Below are 18,226 nucleotides of genomic sequence, written 5' to 3' on the forward strand. Positions count from 1 at the left end.
TGGTGTTTTAGACATGAAGTCCTTGCCCATGCCTATGTCCTGAATGGTATTGCCTAGGTTTTCTTCTAGGGTTTTTATGGTTTTAGGTCTGACATGTAAGTCTTTAATCCATCTTGAATTAATTTTTGTATAAGGTGTAAGGAAGGGTTCCAGTTTCAGCTTTCTACATATGGCTAGCCAGTTTTCCCAGCACCATTTATTAAATAGGGAATCTTTTCCCCATTTCTTCTTTTTGTCAGGTATGTCAAAGATCAGATGGTTGTAGGTATGCGGCATTATTTGTGAGGGCTCTGTTCTGTTCCATTGGTCTATATCTCTGTTTTGGTACCAGTACCATGCTGTTTTGGTTACTGTAGCCTTGTAGTATAGTTTGAAGTCAGGTAGCGTGATGTCTCCAGCTTTGCTCTTTTGGCTTAGGATTGACTTGGCAATGTGGGCTCTTTTTTGGTTCCATATGAACTTTAAAGTAGTTTTTTCCAATTCTGTGAAGAAAATCATTGGTAGCTTGATGGGGATGGCAATTGAACCTATAAATTACCTTGGGCAGTATGGCCATTTTCACGATATCGATTCTTCCTATCCATGAGCATGGAATGTTCTTCCATTCGTTTGTATGCTCTTTTATTTCATTGAGCAGTGGTTTGTAGTTCTTCTTGAAGAGGTCCTTCACATCCCTTGTAAGTTGGATTGCTAGGTATTTTATTCTCTTTGAAGCAATTGTGAATGGGAGTTCACTCATGATTTGGCTCTCTGTTTGTCTGTTATTGGTGTATAAGAATGCTTGTGATTTTTGCACATTGATTTTGTATCCTGAGACTTTCCTGAAGTTGCCTATCAGCTTAAGGAGATTTTGGGCTGAGACAATGGGGTTTTCTAGATATACAATCATGTCATCTGCAAACAGGGACAATTTGACTTCCTCTTTTCCTAATTGAATACCCTTTATTTCCTTCTCCTGCCTGATTGCCCTGGCCAGAACTTCCAACACTATGTTGAATAGGAGTGGTGAGAGAGGACATCCCTGTCTTGTGCCAGTTTTCAAAGGGAATGCTTCCATTTTTGCCCATTCAGTATGATATTGGCTGTGGGTTTGTCATAAATAGCTCTTGTTATTTTGAGATACGTCCCATCAATACCTAATTTATTGAGAGTTTTTAGCATGAAGGGCTGTTGAATTTTGTCAAAGGCCTTTTCTGCATCTATTGAGATAATAGATGGTTTTTGTGGTTGGTTCTGTTTATATGCTGGATTACATTTATTGATTTTTGTGTGTTGAACCAGCCTTGCATCCCAGGGATGAAGCCCACTTGATCATGGTGGATAAGCTTTTTGATGTGCTGCTGGATTTGGTTTGCCAGTATTTTATTGAGGATTTCTGCGTCGATGTTCATCAGGGATATTAGTCGAAAATTCTCTTTTTTTGTGTGTGTGTCTCTGCCAGGCTTTGGTATCAGGATGATGCTGGCCTCATAAAATAAGTTGGGGAGGAGTCCCTCTTTTTCTGTTGATTGGAATAGTTTCAGAAGGAATGGTACCAGCTCCTCCTTGTACCACTGGTAGAATTCGGCTGTGAATCCATCTGGTCCTGGACTTTTTTTTGGTTGGTAAGCTGTTAATTATTGCCTCAATTTCAGAGCCTATTATTGGTCTCTTCAGAGATTCAACTTCTTCCTGGTTTAGTCTTGGGAGGATGTATGTGTCGAGGAATTTATCCATTTCTTCTGGATTTTCTAGTATATTTGTGTAGAGTTGTTTATAGTATTCTCTGATGGTAGTTTGTGTTTCTGTGGGTTTGGTGGTGATATCCCCTTTATCATTTTTTATTGCTTCTATTTGATTCTTCTCTCTTTTCTTCTTTATTAGTCTTGTTAGCAGTCTATCAATTTTGTTGATCTTTTCAAGAAACCAGCTCCTGGATTCATTGATTTTTTGAAGGGTTATTTGTGTCTCTGTTTCCTTCAGTTCTGCTCTGATCTTAGTTATTTCTTGCCTTCTGCTAGCTTTTGAATGTGTTTGCTCTTGCTTCTCTAGTTCTTTTAATTGTGATGTTAGGGTGTCAATGTTAGATCTTTCCTGCTTTCTCTTGTGGGCATTTAGTGCTATAAATTTCCCTGTACACACTACTTTGAATGTGTCCCAGAGATTCTGGTAAGTTGTGTCTTTGTTCTCATTGGTTTCAAAGAACATCTTTATTTCTGCCTTCATTTCGTTATGTACCCAGTAGTCATTCAGGAGCAGGTTGTTCAGTTTCCATGTAGTTGAGCGGTTTTGAGTGAGTTTCTTAATCCTGAGTTGTAGTTTGATTGCACTGTGGTCTGAGAGACAGTTTGATATAATTTCTGTTCTTTTACATTTGCTGAGGAGTGCTTTACTTCCAACTATGTGGTAAATTTTGGAATAAGTGCGGTGTGGTGCTGAGAAGAATGTATATTCTGTTGACTTGGGGTGGAGAGTTCTGTAGATGTCTATTAGGTCTGTTTGGTGCAGAGCTGATTTCAATTCCTGGATATCCTTGTTAACTTTCTGTCTCGTTGATCTGTCTAATGTTGACAGTGGGGTATTAAAATCTCCCGTTATTATCGTGTGGGAGTCTAAGTCTCTTTGTAGATCTCTAAGGACTTGCTTTATGAATCTGGGTGCTCCTGTATTGGGTGCACATATATTTAGGATAGTTAGCTCTTCTTGTTGAATTGATCCCTTTACTATTATGTAATGGCCTTCTTTGTCTCTTTTGATCTTTGTTGGTTTAAAGTCTGTTTTATCAGAGACTAGGATTGCAACCCCTGCCTTTTTTTTTGTTTTCCGTTTGCTTGGTAGATCTTCCTCCATCCTTTTATTTTGAGCCTGTGTGTGTCTCTACACGTCAGATGGGTTTCCTGAATACAGCACACTGATGGGTCTTGACTCTTTATCCAATTTGCCAGTCTGTGTCTTTTAATTGGAGCATTTAGCCTATTTACATTTAAGGTTAATATTGTTATGTGTGAATTTGATCCTGTCATTATGACGTTAGCTGGTTATTTTGCTTGTTAGTTGATGCAGTTTCTTCCTAGCCTTGATGGTCTTTACAATTTGGCATGTTTTTGCAGTGGCTGGTACTGGTTTTTCCTTTCCATGTTTAGTGCTTCCTTCAGGAGCTCTTGAGGCCTGGTGGTGACAAAATCTCTCAGCATTTGCTTGTCTGTAAAGGATTTTATTTCTCCTTCACTTATAAAGCTTAGTTTGGCTGGATATGAAATTCTGGGTTGAAAATTCTTTTCTTTACGAATGTTGAATATTGGCCCCCACCCTCTTCTGGCTTGTAGAGTTTCTGCCGAGAGATCAGCTGTTAGTCTGATGGGCTTCCCTTTGTGGGTAACCCGACCTTTCTCTCTGGCTTCCCTTAACATTTTTTCCTTCATTTCAACTTTGGTGAATCTGACAATTATGTGTCTTGGGGTTGCTCTTCTTGAGGAGTATCTTTGTGGCGTTCTCTGTGTTTCCTGAGTTTGAATGTTGGCCTGCCTGGCTAGATTGGGGAAGTTCTCCTGGATAATATCCTGCAGAGTGTTTTCCAACTTGGTTCCATTCTCCCTGTCACTTTCAGGTACACCAATCAGACGCAGATTTGGGCTTTTCACATAGTCCCATATTTCTTGGAGGCTTTGTTCATTTCTTTTAATTCTTTTTTCTCTAAACTGCTCTTCTTGCTTCATTCATTTGATCATCCGTCACTGATACCCTTTCTTCCAGTTGATCAAATCGGCTACTGAGGCTTGTGCATTTGTCACGTAGTTCCCGTGCCTTGGTTTTCAGCTCCATCAGGTCCTTTAAGGACTTCTCTGCATTGGTTATTCTAGTTAGCCATTCGTCTAATTTTTTTTCGAGGTTTTTAACTTCTTTGCCATGGGTTCGAACTTCCCCCTTTAGCTCGGAGTAGTTTGATTGTCTGACGCCTTCTTCTCTCAACTCGTCAAAGTCATTCTCCATCTAGCTTTGTTCTGTTGTTGGTGAGGAGCTGCGTTCCTTTGGAGGAGGAGAGGTGCTCTGCTTTTTAGAGTTTCCAGTTTTTCTGCTCTGTTTTTTCCCCATCTTTGTGGTTTTATCTACCTTTGGTCTTTGATGATGGTGACGTACAGATGGGGTTTTGGTGTGGATGTCCTTTCTGTTTGTTAGTTTTCCTTCTAACAGTCAGGACCCTCAGCTGCAGGTCTGTTGGAGTTTGCTGGAGGTCCACTCCAGACCCTGTTTGCCTGGGTATCAGCAGCGGCGGCTGCAGAACCGTGGATATTGGTGAACAGCAAATGTTGCTGCCTGATCGTTCCTCTGGAAGTTTTGTCTCAGAGGAGTACCTGGCCGTGTGAGGTGTCAGTCTGCTCCTACTAGGGGGGTGCCTCCCAGCTAGGCTACTCGGGGGTCAGGGACCCACTTGAGGAGGCAGTCTGTCTGTTCTCAGTTGTCCAGCTGCATGCTGGGAGAACCACTACTCTCTTCAAAGCTATCAGACAGGGACATTTAAGTCTGCAGAGGATTCTGCTGCCTTTTGTTTGGCTATGCCCCGCCCCCAGAGGTGGAGTCTACAGAGACAGGCAGGCCTCCTTGAGCTGCGGTGGGCTCCACCCAGTTTAAGCTTCCTGGCCGCTTTGTTTACCTTCTCAAGCCTCGGCAATGGCGGGCACCCCTCCCCGAGCCTTGCTGCTGCCTTGCAGTTTGATCTCAGACTGCTGTGCTAGCAATGAGCAAGGCTCCATGGTCGTAGGACCCTCCAAGTCAGGCGTGAGATATAATCTCCTGGTGTGCCGTTTGCTAAGACCATTGGAAAAGCGCAGTGTTAGGGTGAGAGTGACCCGATTTTCCAGGTGCTGTCTTTTATCCCTTTCTTTGACTAGGAAAGGGAATTCCCTGACCCCTTGTGCTTCCCGGGTGAGGCGATTCCTCACCTTGCTTCAGCTCACACTCGGTGCGCTGCACCCACTGTCCTGCACCCACTTTCCAACACCCCCCAGTGAGATGAACCCGGTACCTCAGTTGGAAATGCAAAAATCGCCCATCTTCTGTGTCACTCACACTGGGAGCTGTAGACTGGAGCTGTTCCTATTTGGCCATCTTGGCCCCACCCCTATGCTGTGCTGCTTCTAAAACAGTAAGATGAACTGGCAGTGTTTTGGAGAAAAATATAGAAAAAAAGTAAAAATACTCTAAGAATTAAGAATGTTAGAATGAATGTTGTCACAAGAAGAATAGATGCACCCAGGCCCGTTGGGAACAAGAAACACAGGCTTAAAGGTATTAGAATTGAATGAAAAGTAATCAACTGTTACACCAATGAGTAGAGAGAAAATAATATAGAAGGAAAAAAGGGAAATCCAACATAAACAAAATTGGTGCGCTTGCTGAAGAGAACAGAAAACATAGAATAATTTTCAAAGATGTAATTCAAGATTACTTGTTGAAAATATGTACACTTTTATCTGTAGACAGGGAAAAATATGTCCCGGGGGAAAACAAATATTTTAAAAAAACAACATATAATTCAGCAGTAAAATCTTCCATGGTAAAGTTAGTGCATTCAAAAGATAAGGAAAAAATCTAATGGGAGAACCAAGCTAAATATAAACAATAAAAAAGTCATCTTCTTCAGGGAATTTATAGTAACAGCCATCACTGGGGCCCTCTGCTGGGACTTATGGACCAGCCTATGATTCAACAACTAAAGGGAGAAGGCAGAGCAAAGCAGCAAGCCTCTGACTGTTGTATGTTCAGATTGGTTACTCCTAGTTAAACATTTTGAATATTATACCTGTTTATAATTACATTCCTAGTATGACAACTACTGAAGGCAATCCCCAAAGTCCCACAGCAGAATAAAGAATAATTTTTTAAAATAATCATACAATGAACTATATCAAGGTGAAAAAGAGTGAAATACAGCTACAAGTAGCCAAATAGATGAATCTTACAATATTATAGATATTACAAACATAATATTGGGTAAAATGTTATGATAAAAAATAATAGCTTTGAGTGACAGAGTTCATGTAGTATGATTCCTTTATGAATGTTAGAATATGTGAAATTAAACTTGTCACATGCATATTTAATTCAATAAAACTGTAAAGAAAAGCAAATAAATCATAAACATAAAATTCAGGGTGGTTGGTGCAATTGCAGTGGGCTACAAGGGATACTCATGATTTTGGTTTTCATTGTCGAGGTGGTGGTTACATGGCTTTAATTTCATTATTGGGTGTTAAACGATAGGTAGGGTTTATATATACACTTTAGTGTGCATGATATTGTGGAACAAAACAATTCAAATGGCAGAAATGAAACAAATGAAAATGAACATTTTAAGGGTCCAAAATCAAAGTAAGAAAATAACAGAATAAACCTAAAAAAGTAAAGAAAGATAATGAAAACAAACAAAAATGATAGAAATAATTTAAAAAGTCAAATGTTAAGTCTTTGTATAGTCTTCCTGCAAACTTAATTTTTAAAACTAACAAACTCATAACAGAACAAACAAAGGTGAAAAGCAACAGACAAACCTAACAGAAAAGCAACAAAGAAAAAATTGGTAAATATATTAAGAATGAAACTGTATACATTAACTATAGAATTAGCATAGAATTAAGAATATAGCAAGCAACTTTTATCTAGCAAGCTTATAAATTTAGATGAATCTCAGTTTCCCAGAAATATTTTTTAATCTGACTCAAAAAGAGATAGAACATGTTAAACTATCAGGAATTAAATAAGGTGGCTAATAATCACAACTGTTTTCATATCTTACTGAAGATGCTACCAAGTGAAGTCAAAGTAGCATAGCAATGTGAAGGAAAAACAATTCTCAAATATTTTAGTATCAGTAGATCTCTATAATTTTAGAAAGAAAAGAATAATAAAACCAGAGAAAATAAAACACAAAATAAAATCCTATTGATTACTAAAAATATCTCTTGGAAATCTTACAACAAAAGTCAAACCCAGACTGCAGACCACCAAGATTACAAAAATAATGAAAATCCTGAATATCAGAAATGTGTTTGTGTCTATATAACCTATTTATATTGTTTATTGACTTACTTAGCACTTTATTTTCCTTTTAGAATTTATTGCTAATTTTTTCTTGTTTGTTTTGTGTATACCTATATTCCTCCTTTTTGAATTTATTATGAAAGCTAATGACTTTGCCATTTTACTAGCTATTGAACATATTAAGCTCACTTACTCATGTGATTACTTTCTGATTTATTAACTTCTGCTATAATCTTTAATTAGTCCTTCTCCTTTTCTAAGAATTGATATTTAATGACTTTATTTTTAATTAAAAGATTAATTTTATTCTTTCTTGTTTAGTAAGAAAAATATTTTAAAAGACAGCTTTTTTCCCTAACACCTCTTTGGAAGTATACAAAAAGAGTGTTGCAAATAAAAAAATCTTTATGCATGTAAATATTAAAGCCTAGATGAAATGGATGTCTGGGAAGGGTAGTGGGGAGGGAACTGGAGATGGTTAATGGGTACAAAAATATAATTACATAGAACAAATAAGATCTAGTTTTTGACAGCTCAACAGGATGGCTACAGTCAAAAATAATTTGTTGTACATTTTTAAATAACTAAAATATTGGATTGTTTTTAATACGGAGAAAGGAAGGATAAATGTTTGAGGTGATAGATCTGCATTTACCCTGATATGACTATTATGCGTTGGATGCCTGTGTCAAAATATCTCAGGCACCCTATAAATACATATACCTATTATGCACCCACAACAATGAAAAGGAAAAAGAAAAAATGCTTTCTTACATTAAATATATGTATATATCTCTGTGTGTGTGTATATATATATACACACACATATATATACACACACACATATATATACACATATATACACACACACACAAAAAGAGATAAAGCAAACTCTAAAAAGGTCTATTAACCATAGTTACCATTTTAGATGTTTAAAAGTCCTGTCACCACCAAGTGCTTAAAACAAGACAAAGTGTTTCACAGATAAATATTATAAAACTTTTAAGAATAAGTTTAGTTCCTTCTTAAATTCTTTTAGAATGTAGAAAAGAAGGTCAATTTCCAAAGTTTATTCTTCAAGGCTGCAAAACATTGACTATATCCCCAGATAAATATGACAATACAAAACACTATACCAAACTCACTGGATTTTTAAGCCTTTGAGTAATGTATTAACAGATAGAAATAACAGCATGTTTAAGGATACTATGCTATTACCAATGGTATCAGTACAAAAGAGGGAAGGCTGGCTTAATCTTAGTATCTTTTAATATCATTTTCCATATTGAGAGATCGATCTACTTTAAAAATCCTGTGATCATTTCTACAGAGATTGAAAAGCTATTTAACAAAATTTATCTTAATCTATGCCTTAAATGTATGACAATAATTTAAAATGGGTGAATATTTTCTATATATGAAAAGAATGCATATCATAGTCTTCCCCAAAAAGCAGCATTAAGTTTAGTGCATTTAAGTGAAGAATAAGAAACATATATCCATGTCTGTTATCATTTTAAACATTGTTTTATACATAGAAGGGAAAATAACAAAATAAGTAAAAAATTGTCTTCACTATTTAACTATCATTAACTTGAAAAAGATCTTATTATATAGCTAAAGCAAAAGAAAACAAAATATCTGAAACAAAAGGATTATTAGAATTAATAAGAGAATATAGTAGACAATTTATTGAAATTGACAAACTGTTTCTATATTATAAATTATTGTATATCTGTGAATTTACCTTACATTAATCTTTATGTTTAATGTGATTAACTACTCTCTCCAAGAAATTCCAAGATTTATTTTTGTAATTAAATAAGCTGAGTTGAAAAATAAAGGCTTAAAATGAAGAATACAAAAGGGACATCAGACCTACCAATTATTTTTTAAAAATACATTATTACACTTGAACATTTAAAAGTCTGGCAGTCACACATGAATTCACGCATAAATTGAGATCAGCAGATATCAACATAAGATTATACAGAGTTGAGAAAAAGATAAATATTCAGGAATGTAGTATTTAACAAAGGTGACTTTAAATAAATGAGGAAGAAATAAGTTGTTAATTAATGGTCCTTCAAAAACCTGTCTAGCCATATGGAAAAAATAAATATGGACAGTAACCATATTTTATGGACATATGATAACCATATTTTATGTCCATATTTATGGACAGTAACCATATTATCTTACAGTATAAAATTTCCAGATTTATGCATAAAATCAAACTTTCAAGAAGAAAGCATAAGAAAATTTGATCATATGATTTAGGAGTGTGAGAAACTTTATATATGTCACAAAACTTAGAATTCATAAATTAAATAATTTTCAAGCAATATTAAAATTTTATGGAAAAATGCCATTTATTAAAAGTCGAAAGATCAAAAATAAACTGAAAAATGGCTGCAACATGATGGAAGTAAAAGGCTGAAAACAGCATACAGAATTGAATGCCCAGAAAAATAATGAAAATGTTCAAGACTCAGTAGAAAATAAGCCAAATATATGAGGAGAACTTCTAAGAAAATTTTTTAAAAGATTTTTTATATAACAAAAACGATTTATAAACCAATGAGATTTTGAATGTTATTCACAGTTGACACATGTCAGTGAAAATATCCAGTATAATTTTCAGTGCCAAGATTGACACAAGTTATTTGGTAATTTTTTTTTGTTATGTGTTGGTAAGTGTATTCTTACACATTGTCGGTGAAAATAAATTTAATATAACTTTGAAAACAAATCTGGCTATATCTATTAACAATGTATTGATATACATAGCTTTCATCCATAAATTCCACATATAATAATTGATCTCAGAGGTCTAGTCACACTTCTGCACAAAGATGCTCCTGTAAGGAAGAATATTTATGATGATATAATTTGTAGTGGTAAATGGTCAAAAACTAGTTAGTTAATAAAGGACTGCTAGATGATTATGGCTATATACTTTATATAGTCACAAATTATGCATCTATTCAAAAGAATAAGTCTTTTTCTATGAGCTGGGATATAGATATGTTTAGATATTGGGAGAAAATTCTCTATGGGCCTCTTGTGTTTGCATATTTTTGTCAACATAGGCCCTGACTAATTTTGTTCCAGACTATCTTTTCATGGCTGTTTGTTCAGAGAACAGCCTGGGAAGACAGACATGGTGCTTCCCTCTGGAGAAAAAGAGTATATTTATAGCATAATATAATAAACTACTGTCTCCTTCTGGGGCAAAGGTCAGGAATACTTACTGCCCACTGTGAAAGAGCAGGGACCCCCTATCCTGAGGGTTCCTCTCCTGGAACACAACCAACTGCATGTTCAAACACCACTTGGTTCTCATTGTGTTGCCTTTTGGGAAGTGAAGCTTGATAACTATCTCAAATTGATATTCCAGTTACTGATCTTGCCATTATAAAGCCCCTTGACGCTGATTCAAGAGTCTCATGTCTTCTGCCAGAATCTGTGAAACTGTGGCAGGCTAATTTGTTAGTTTGAAAGTAAGGTGAAATCTAATCCCAGTCCCCTTTCACAGTTCTCAACAAAAGTTCTCCAAGATATATTGTAGGTGGAAAAATAAATCAAGGCTCAGAGCAGTATGTATGGTAGAGTAATAAATTTAAGAAAACTGATAAGTGTGTGCTTGTGGAAGATTAAACTTCACATTCTTTATCTTGAATGTGCAAAGGAAATATTTCTTTTAATTCCTTTCTATTTTCTCTGATGTTTCTCATGAGCTTTCTTCCTATTTTTCAACTGCTCACTGAATGCCAGGAAAAAAAATAGAACAAAACTTAATAAAACATAACTTAGTTCAAGCCTACTTAAAACTTAGTGTGATTCAGTCATGTGAAGAATATCTTTAGGTTTAATTAACATTCTTCAGAATACATGTTCCTGTCTTGTTCTTTTATTTGCTTCATCGCTTCTTGGATGCATTGGGGTGTATGGATTTTGCTGACCCCCTGTCATCATGTAGGCATGATGGAGAGGGGTGAAGATACAGAGGAGGATGGGGAGGGTAGGAGAAAGAGGAGAAGTTGTCAAAAGACAAAGAAGCAACAAATGAGGTAAGGATTTAACAGGCAATTGAACTAAGCAGTGAAAAGCATATTAGTTTATCTTAGAGAAATGTCAGTAGGATGGTGGGAATAAAATCTGATTGTAAATAAAGGGTGAGACTTGGAATGAAACCTACCTTCGCCTAATATAGTACTGATTATATTTTGTGAAGAACAGGAGACACTTGCTCAGTTGTATGGTTTAAGGGGAGGTATCGAAAATGAAGCCAAGGTTGAAATAGAGAAGAGAGAGGAATTCGGGACCCAAAGAACCAGAAGGCAAAGAAGTCAAGGCTCCTTGAAAGGAATGGACCTAGACATGGCCTTGGGGGCTGGAGAAAAGGGAGCAAGATGGATCAGGAAGGAAGTTCAGGAAGGGAGGGGATTTCTGTCTTGCTCCTCAGCTCCAGGGTACCTGAGCTGGGTAAGTGACTTGAGAGATTGGCTAAAAATTTGGAGGAATCATGAAAAGACATTCACCAAGAATTTCCTTTTCTAGAAGTGAGGATGATTATGTTTTCTGTTTTTCATGCCATTTTGCAGGTCAAAGTGATTTTTAACTCAGAAGATTAACATATGCTTATGTTATTTTATGCATTATAAACTTGGTAAAGCTATTTTCCAAAGTAAATATTGGTATGCCAATGCAGAAAGGAAGACAAGATGTATTATCTAGAATGATTAAAAATGAGATAGTTTGTAAATGTAAAACTAAGTGAAGATTATCTATCATGACAGACTTTCAGAATGCGGGGTGATATAGCCCATGGGTCAAGAGCAGGGAGGGCAGCCTTGATGGGGGTGGTGAGTTTTGAACTGATAATATTTTCATGGGAAGATATTCCTTTTTGTCGAAGTGATTGCCACCACTGTTGTCATGCTCTTTCCTCAATCTCCAAGCTCCTTGGTTTTAAATGGCTTCAAAACAGCTGTGCATACTGGCCACTCTAGCAACCTTTCCTTAATTGCACACCTGAGTACAGTTTGCAGTCCCTTTACCAAAATACATGATTTCTATGAGAGTTCTACTTGTTGAATGAACTGTGTCCGGTGTTTAGTCCTCAAGAAATGAGACAGGGGCATCAGAACAGAGAGAGAGTATCATATCCTGCAAAATATTGCTTGACTTATGTTTATTCTCAATTTAATTTTTCTGTCTACTGATCTAGGTGTTTTTTTTTTAATAGAATCAAAAGTAACAACTCATTTGAAATATTTCTCCCTTGTCCATGAATTGCTTTGTAAATCTTGTGAGCTACTTCACGAGTTATGAAGTTTTTAAGAATAAATAGCAATGAACTCACTTTAGTCTCCATGCCAAGTGCAGATGTTTTTGTGATAGCTGATCTTGTTTTGTAGGAAAACTCTTGCCTTCAAGTCCTTCTATTGGCTTTCAAGAGAATAATTTCCTTGTTTTAAGTCAGATCAAGCAAACTGTCAATAATGTTTATTAACTACCCACTTTACAACAGCTTACAGTGGAGGTTCCCTAGGGAGTTAGAGTTAATAGAAAAGTCATTGCAATTAGAGGATTTACAATAAAGTTAACTCAAAATATAAATGTTTGTTAATTTTGAACTGAGTGAGAAGGAAAGAAAAATAAATTATTGCAATCTTTTCCTTTTCAGTTGGGCGAGGAGAAAATAACATTCCAAAGAATTGAGTGATCATAACATTTGTAGATCATAAGATGATTATTGGTAATCTTTGTGTTAGCCATTTCACAAATTTATTTGAAGGAGCAGTAAAAATGTTCTCTCTGTCTATGAAACGTCTTCTCCTCAGGCATAATTTGTAAGCTTTGTGTGGGGGATTCTTTACACAGCCCACTGGAATTCAGTGATGCAATGTTGTTAGTAGGAGAGGACTGACATTTTTTTCAGACAAAGAAAGTGGCCTTGTTTTTTAGACAACAAACTTTGGGGAATGGAGGAATCCCAAGTAGAATTAGAAAGAGAAGTCATGGAGAGACATTTGGCCTGTTACTTAGTGATTGCCTCAGCTGTGTGTTTCATTATATGGGAGATTTCTATTGCTTTTCTTTCCTACTGCCTTTAGACACATGTTAGCAAGGAGAAATATATACTTTTGTTAAGAACTTTTTGCCTTCTGATGTAATTTTCAGGATGGCCCTGGGTACGTCAGGTACAGTATTCAGATTTAATTATTTCTCCCAAGATTCATGTAAATTTCAACCCTCATTTATGAGGTCACCTCTTAAGCATATATATTAAAATGCATTAATATGTCAATGTGTGGCAATTACTTTTTGAAACTGCAAACTCAGAAACGCAAAATGATATACCTTCATTTTCCTACAATTTTTGAAGACTGTACCTTGAGTTTCTGCCTTGGTTTGCAAGGGCTACTATAACAGAGTGCCACAAACGGGATGGTTTTGAATTACAGAAATTTTTTGTCACAATGTTCTGGAGACCAGAAGGCTGAGATCAAGGTGTTGGCAGACTTGGTTCCTCCTGAGGGTTATGAGAGAGGCTCTGTTCTATACTCCCTTGGGAGCTTCTGGCGGCTGATGACCCTTGGCTTGTAGACACATTGCCCCGATCCCTGCCTTCATCTTCACAAGGCATTCTCGGTGTGCCTGCCGCTGTGTCCATATTTCCCCCCTTTTTCTGAGACAGAGTTTCTCTCATTGCCCAGGCAGAAGTCCAATGGCACGATCTCGGCTCACCGCAACATCTGCCTTCCAGGTTCAAGCAATTCAACTGCCTCAACCTCCCAAGTAGCTGGGATTACAGGCATGCACCACCACACTCAGCTAATTTTGTATTTTTAGTAGAGACGGGTTTTCTCCATGTTGGTCAGGCTGGTCTCGAACTCCCAACCTCAGGTGATCCTCCTGTCTCGGCCTCCCAAAGTTGTGGGATTACAGGCATGAGCCCCCGCTGTGCCCGGCCGAGGTTTCCCCTTTTTATAAGGATAACAGTCATATCAGATTAAGGGCCCACCTAATCCAGTGTGATCTCAACTAATTCTATCTACAACCACCCTATTTCCAAATAAGGTTACATTCAGTGGTACTGGGGTCTAAGTTTTCAATATATGAATTGTAGGAGGACACAACTTAGCCCATAACAGCTCTCAGTCCGCTGATGACAGAATGTTATTAAATTCCATTTAGGTTGCTCTCAATCAATGTGGATTTTCCCTGGAGTCAAGACAATAATCCTTGGGAGTAAACTATTCACAGTTCACAGGGCTTTGCCACTGTCGCCTGGTCCCTGCTTATGTCTCATTTCTCTAGCTGCTATCTTACACGATGGCATCTGTATTTGCCATGTGGTCAATGGTGGGCAGTCCTTGTGGGCCCATCTACTTGTTCTCACCATAGGTCCTCTTCAGACAGCAACCTTCCTTTGAAGCAATTATGGTTGTTCTCCTGAGCCATGCTGGGTCTGTGGAACATTTGGTGGCCTATGTCAGGCATGTGTGGCCCTAACAGCCACAAGTGCCTTATTCTGTTGAAATTGTTCTGAGATGATTCAGAGAAAATTTGCAACTCTCCAGGGATATGCAGTTTGGACCTGAGACTCTGTCTTTCCCTGTCTGTACTCCACCCCTCCTGGGGTGGGGCAGGGGACAGGGCCCTTTTGTGGAGTGCCACACAATTCATAGCTTTTCTATGCATTTCTCATACTGGCATCACATTTTTCTGAATAATAGTGTCCTTTTCATTTAAATAGTCATTAATTACATTCTATTGGCTCTTCACAGCCCCTCAGGTTGCAAAGATTAGTATTACTCTGTCTTCCCCCAGGCAGTGACTTATGAATGTGTTAGGATACTATGAGTTGTAACATCTCTTGATTTCACTGAAATCCCAAAACAACATCATAGTTAAACAACATCTTTAATATTACTGCTTATAGAAAGACTGTTTCTGACATGTGTTTTTTCCTTTTTTAAATTTTTGAGTGAAATATTATCATAAAGTATAAAAAGTGACAATATTAATATTGTGTGTTCATCACCCAGCTTAAAAAATAGAATTTTTCTTATAGCTTTGCAAATCTAAGCTTACATCAATTCAAAACTTTTTTGATTACACATCAAAAGTGAAATTTACACATACATGCATATTCATTTATAATTTATATAGGCGTATTTTACGTCAATATGTTGTGCACATAAAATGTACAAAATAAACATTTTTAAAGATAAAACAAAAATAAGGATATGTATTAATTCTAGTGTTTTCTTCTTGTATCCCAAATATTTTTTTTTTGTACTCCCTCAACGAGGGCTCTATATTTTGGAAACCACCAGTTTGTATCAGGACCTTTGCTCTGAAGATGAAAAACACAGAAAAATGAATTTTTGCTGTTGGTTATGTTTCTGTTGCTTTTCCAAAGGCAGCTGATGTCAAGGTATAATATGGATATGGGAAGGGGTGGCATTTAGGAATCTTAAAATAATACACAGACAACGCACACAAGAAAATATATATGCATGTATTTAAGTATCTACATATATGTATGTGTATATATATGCATGTATTTAAGTGTTTTGTGTGTGTGTGTGTGTGTGTGTTTTATATAGATAAAACATTGGTTAGCACTTTAAAGTCTTTAAATTCTTATCTGGCTCCAGTTGGTTTTGAATTCATCTGTTAGTAGGTTTGTCTGTTAGTTTTGTGGACATTCTCCAGGAAAATTTCTTATCTCTGTAACCCAGACGCACTATTAGTATTTGATCAGGGATTTTTGTGTGCTATATGAGAGAAGGACTCAGACTCAGAATTTACACTTAATGTCCTTTATTTCATTCTGCAAAAGCATTGGGAGATATACCTAATGCTAGATGACGAGTTAGTGGGTGCAGCGCACCAGCATGGCACATGTATACATATGTAACTAACCTGCACAATGTGCACATGTACCCTAAAACTTAAAGTATAATAAAAAAAAAAAAAAAAAAAAAAAAAAAAAAAAAAAAAAAAAAGTACTTCTTCATGTAAGTTTAGGGTTGTGATGGTCAAGACAGTTGTGTTAGGGCAACCTGGTCTCCAAACACTTTCAGTGTGGATAGTAATAGCTATGATTTGACTGATAAGCAGTGTTCTAAGTGCTTTGTGTATACTGACTCATTCCATACATTTAACAGCTCTATGGGAGAGGGGCTATCATTAGCTCCTTTTTCACAAAGGAAGACACAGAGATAATGAGAGGTGTTATGAGTTGAACTGGGTCTCCCCAAAAGATGTGTTGAAGTTCTAACACCCAGTACCTCAGGATGTGATCTTATTTGGAAATTGGTCCTTGCAGAGATAATTTATTAAGTTGAGATCATACTGGAGTAGAGTGGGTCCTTAATCTGATATGGCTGGTATCCTTATAAGAAGAAGAAAAGAAGCTGGGCACGGTGGCTCACGCCTGTAATCCCAGCACTTTGGGAGGCCGAGGCAGGCGGATCCCCTGAGGTCGGGAGTTCGAGACCAGCCTGACCAACATGGAGAAACCCTGTCACTACTAAAAATACAAAATTAGCCAGGGGTGGTGGCACATGCCTGTAATCCCAGCTACTCGGGAGGCTGAGGCAGAATTGCTTGAACTCCAGAGGCGGAGGTTGTGGTGAGCCGAGATTGTGCCATTGCACTCCAGCCTGGGCAACAAGAGGGAAATTCCATCTCAAAAAAAAAAAAAAAGTAGAAGAAGAAAAGAGATACAGAGACATGACTGGAGAAGGCCATGTAATTGGAGTGATTGGAGAGGCAAAGATCTGAGTGATGCAACTGTGAGCTGAGAAACTCCAAGAAATGTAGGTCACTGCCAGAAGCCAAAATAAGGCAATGAAGGATTCTACTCAGAGTCTCAAGAGACCCTGGTCCTGTTCACACCTTGGTTTTGGACTTCTAGTCTCCAGAAATATGAGACAAAACATTTTTGTTGTCTGGAGTTACTCAATTTGTGGGACTTTGTTATGGCAGTTCTTAGGAAACTAATATGATGGATTAAATAGTTGCCTAAAGTTACATAGTGAGCAAGTCATACAAGCAGAATTTGAGTCAAGCAGTCTGTCATTGGAGCCTGCACTCCACAGCCCTGCCTTATCCCTCCTCAGGGGACAGACAGAGCGGTGCCATGCTGATGCACAGCTCCTGCTGGGGCATAAGGAATAAGGCTGTGGGCAGAGATTTTTCCTTAGGCAACCAGTGGAACTTAGGATGAAGAACGCAGCACTGTCGGATGAAGAACGCAGCACTGTCAGATGAAGAATATTATTAATGTTTATCAAAGATGCACATTCAAGATTTCTGAAAAACATTTTCAACACTGGAAGGCATGTTAAATATCATCTCATTACACAGTGCTTTTACTTTGAGTCGCCATTTAAAAGATAAAGTTTATAGCCTTGCTGATCTCCTTGGCATATGCTTACATACATATGTGAATACATAGACACACATATATGCACATATAAATGTGCATGTCGTTCTTCATTTAACCAGATTCCTTGTGCCCCTGTATTAAAAATGGTCAAGTTTCTATCTCAAACCATGCAATAATTATAATATCAGATAAAGAATTCTTTCACAATCTTTTCTTAGAATTCTAGATGTGACTTAGTTTCCTTCCTCTACAGTGAGGGAGGAAATAAGAGTGATTTGTGAAGATGCATATTTTTTTTTCAGTAAAACTGGGGAGGTTTCACTTATCTCGGGTCTCCTATTCTGGATACAACATTTCAAGAGTCTTGGATTCCTGTTTGATTATCAAGTTCACTTCCACTGACCAATAAATATTGGTAGATGTTACGTTCTCAGGCTTGAGAGGCTTCTGTCATTTGATGTGTCCGATGCTAACAGACACTCTTAAATAAAATGCCTCATGAGGGGCCGGGCACGGTGGCTCATGCCTGTAATCCCAGCACTTTGGGAGGCCGAGGTGGGCGGATCATGAGGTCAGGAGATTGAGACCATCCTGGCTAAAATGGTGAAACGATGTTTCTACTAAAAATACAAAAATTAGCCAGGCATGGTGATGCACTCCTGTAATCCCAGCTACTTGTGAGACTAAGGCAGGAGAATTGCTTGAATTCGGGAGGTGGAGGTTGCAGTGAGCCGAGATCGCGCTACTCCAGCCTGGGAGACAGAGCAAAACTCCGTCTCAAAAAAAAAAAAAAAA

At 37.3% G+C, this 18,226-nt stretch overlaps 1 protein-coding gene across 7 annotated transcripts in view; it reads left to right on the forward strand.

Annotated features, from left to right (window-relative positions):
- Positions 1 to 18,226, forward strand: part of ITGBL1 (integrin subunit beta like 1) — a 297,260-nt gene that overhangs the window by 114,301 nt on the left and 164,733 nt on the right. The window lies entirely within an intron of this gene.

This window comes from Pan troglodytes, chromosome 14, assembly GCF_028858775.2.
Source record: "Pan troglodytes isolate AG18354 chromosome 14, NHGRI_mPanTro3-v2.0_pri, whole genome shotgun sequence".
NCBI classification, from domain to species: Eukaryota; Metazoa; Chordata; class Mammalia; order Primates; family Hominidae; genus Pan; species Pan troglodytes.